The sequence below is a fragment of the Primulina huaijiensis genome, chromosome 5, assembly GCF_012295235.1.
Source record: "Primulina huaijiensis isolate GDHJ02 chromosome 5, ASM1229523v2, whole genome shotgun sequence".
Classification (NCBI taxonomy): domain Eukaryota; kingdom Viridiplantae; phylum Streptophyta; class Magnoliopsida; order Lamiales; family Gesneriaceae; genus Primulina; species Primulina huaijiensis.
In genome coordinates, this window is record NC_133310.1 from 23,053,686 (window position 1) to 23,057,674 (window position 3,989).

Below are 3,989 nucleotides of genomic sequence, written 5' to 3' on the forward strand. Positions count from 1 at the left end.
ATTAGTGTTTCGTAACATGCGTTACATGTAGGACGGTGCATATGTTTAATATTTTTATGTTAAAAATCTTTTGTTATTTTCGATGTTATGGGTTTTTTTTTATTTATTTTAGGAGAGATATAATATATAATCAATAAAAAATTCAAAAGTTGAGATAAAGAAATATTTTAGTATTTTTTTTAAAAAAAAATTGGAAAGTGATATGGTAGTCGAGAGGTTAATACTAAAATTGATTTTTATTATATTTTCTATTCAATAAAAATGCCCTCTATGTTTTAATATTTCAGATTTTTTCTTACCAACTGGTCGTTTTTATAAACTGCTGTCACAATGTTCTAATATAGCTTAAACCGAGTGAAAGTAAAGACATTAATGCATGTTATCATCCATACACTGCTTCATTTTGTCATACAATCTTTGTTAAATATATCTTCTTTTTCATTTTATAACATAACTATTATTTTTACTTAAATATTTAACCACTTTGTAAACATAATTATTATATTAAACTGAATTTTAATAATTTACACATCAGAAAATCATATGTCTATTTTGCGATACTGTTAACTCAAAATATTCGACATATAGCTAATGACTTAAAGTGTATCTTGTAATCAAAATTTCAGTGAGATAAAATATCGGATTTGATACCTAATTATGACAAATTCTTATCTTATTAAAAAAAATACACGAGGTATATCTTTGAAAAAAAAACAAACAAACATATATCATATTCCAAATGATTTTTTAATGCAAAATTTTAGATACAACAATCATTATTATCATTATTAATACAAAATCATGGAACATTTGCTGATCTTAGTATGAGGGACCTGCTCCATTCTCATGCATGTAAGTCATGGAATTATTACTTTAGACTTTGACAAATGAAAATCATGGAACATTGCTGATCTTAGATTTGTTTTCTCACATACGACGTCAATGATGATGACCGAGTAAATCGGGTGAACTAAGTGAACAATCTCACTGACCGGGTGAATTCTTCTCGGGAACGTGGAAGACCGGGCGGGTAGTTCACGGATTGAAGAATCTATATACTTTAAGAACAAAGAACGTTAGCGGGAAGCCGGAAAGTTTTCTGATGTAGTCACTCCAATGCTCAAGTTAGTTAAATGTCTTTCGCAAAGAAAAAATGCAATATAAAAATGCATATTGAGTACTTGTTTAAAAATATTCTTAATATCCTTCTGGATTAAGTAAACCTAGGTACTTATAGGAGAGAAACTAATGATGACCTTATTTTTAGTGTATGATTACACCTCATGGCAAAATGTATGGCCATGCCTCGCCTCTTGACACTAACACATCTGACAGCTCATACTGCTTCTAGTCTAGTCACATCATCCTTACGTGCACTGAATGTCATGTCAATAATTTCAAAGCATGTTATCCCATATACGTGGACCCGGAATTGACACATGTACTGAGGTGCTCGAGCAGATGATCGTGGTGTGATAACGAGGACAGGACGCCTAATCTCATAAGTCCTATTGCACTACCTGGGCGAAGCTAAGAGCCCGGGTTCATCTGGGCACGTGCCGGTCTGATCTGCTTCCCAGGTGTCGCAAACCCAAGGATGGATTACCAAAGAGCACTTCCCTTACCCAAGTTGGTTCTTGCCCTGACTAATTTTACTCTTGGATCTGTCCTCCTGCCCGAGGCCTAGGATGACCCGAGTTTCTTCCCTCTTTCCGGTGTATCAGTACCAAAGAAAACATGGTTGCTGGTTGTGAATTGAAAGAGGAAACGCTTGGATTTACAGCTTATGTTGACAGGAGGTCAACAAGTACGGCAGAAGATTAAAGATCTTGAAGATCAATTCATGGCTTTGTGTAATGCAGCTAAGGAGGTGTCTTCCATTTTGGAAACAAGCAGAGCCAAGTACTCATCATCTGCAAATGATCTCACAGGTTTGACTACAATAACGGATTGCTAAAGTATATTAATGTTATGAAATGATGAAGCAGTGTGTTGTGATTGAGTAATGGTGATTGAAGTCCATTCTGTTTTTTATCTCAAAAAAATGCCCTTTGATGACGTTTGATACCAAGTCCATATGATTTAACTGCTCTTAATCGCTTGCTAATGGATAAGTTTCTGTTGCAGCTTTGAAAATGTTGAATCCGGTTGCTTTATTTAGGTCCACTTCTTCTCGGTCATCACTGCCTAGATTTTTAGACAATACTTCAACAAAATACGATGAAGGGTATGAAAGTAGTAGCGACTTCTGTGAGGAGTCCTGTATGTTTTCTAAGAGTCATCAATCTACACTCAACGGGTTATATGCCTGGGAAAAGAAACTTTATCAAGAAGTCAGAGTACGTGCCCAAAACACAAAGAACTACTTCCTCTCTTACTAAAAATAGTAGAAATCCGAAAGCAACTAATGTATGTCAATGTGTTAAGCTCCTTTTGAACCAAAACAAGATGGTGCAACTGTGCAAGTGTCCGGTGATGGCTTATGAAAAGAAGTGTACGCAGCTCAGGAATCAAGAAATGAAAGGAGAAGACCGTTGTGTTGTAGATAAAAAAAAAGAGATGCCATAAGATATTTGCAAACTCAAATGAAAATTTCAGTACATTCAGTTGAGGTAGTCTCAAAAAGAATTGAAACTTTGCGGGATGAGGAGCTGGAGCCTCAGATATCGGAATTAGTTCGTGGGTAAATCTATAAAAACACTTTTTTTTCTCTGTTTCTTGCAAAATGTATCAACCCTCGTAGTAGTAAGGCCCTTTTAGCTTTTAATGAGGGTATTTTTTTACTAAACATTGACAGGTTAGCAACGATGTGGGAGGTCATGGCAGAGTGCCATCGACTACAAAAACGAACAATAGATGAAGCCAAGATATTGCTTGCTAGAACGCCTTCAAAACCTGCAAGAAAAGAGAAATACACAATAATGCCACCACCCGGAGTGGCATAATCTACACCAATCAGCTGCGCTAACCTTGAGACAGAGCTCAGAAACTGGCGATCCTGCTTTGACATGTGGGTTGTTTCTCAACGATCATATGTTCATGCATTAGCAGGATGGCTCTCGTGTTGCATTCGTGCAGATAAAGATTCAGAAAAACAACCATTCTCATCTCAAATGTCCTTAGGGGCTCCACCAATGTTTAGAACATGCATTCAATGGTCCAAAGTTTTGGATACCATACATGAAGCACCGGTGCTCAATAGACTCAAGAATTTTGGAGGGGCACTTGTAGGGAACAAAATGGAGGTGGTGGAGAGTGGAGACAGATCATATTGAAGATGAAGAAGTGAAAGCAGAAGAAAGGGCTGAATTTGCTTCGAGAGTTCTGTATGCTGGAATGTCAGTTTCTGTAACCTCGCTGACTGAATTTGCTGTTAGTTCAGCTGAAAAATATGCAGATCTGGTCAAGCAGTGTGAGAATAAAATCCAGCAGCACATGCAGTCAGGACTTTAGTCTATGGGCTACTTCAAAGCAGAAAATTAATCTTAGTGACCCCTACTGCATATATTCTATAAAAAAAAAAATTACATTTCCAAAAAAATATTATACACGATTTTTTTACCTCTAGAGAGGGGTGGGTGCTCGCTTCAAAAGAAAATGAAAAATAGTGGATTTGCTAAGAGATCAACATTTTATTCTAAATTTTTCTTCTCATACAGAAGTAGCTGCTGCTTTTTAATTTGATGCAGTATTAGGAACATCCAGTTTGAATTTATGGGAAAACAGAGAGAATGAAATGCAATCCGTATTTGAGGCCAGTTTTTAAGGAAAATTATTCTTGTATCTTGAAATATCACCATACATGTTTGTTGTATGTAATGAGATATATGCTAAATATCAAGAGAATACCTCAAATCACAATCTTTCTAAATTTATCTATCTTTTGTTTCACGGTCTAATTTTTAGAATACACCAATATCCATCAAACTTCTAGAATATTGGGGCGAATCTTTCCCCAAAGCTTGCTTATGTAAAATTAACATGCAGTC

General features: G+C 35.8%; 1 pseudogene; it reads left to right on the forward strand.

Annotated features, from left to right (window-relative positions):
* The first annotated feature begins 1,442 nt into the window (after window positions 1–1,442).
* LOC140977796 (protein ALTERED PHOSPHATE STARVATION RESPONSE 1-like) lies at window positions 1,443–3,500 on the forward strand (annotated as a pseudogene).
* The last annotated feature ends 489 nt before the right edge of the window (window positions 3,501–3,989 follow it).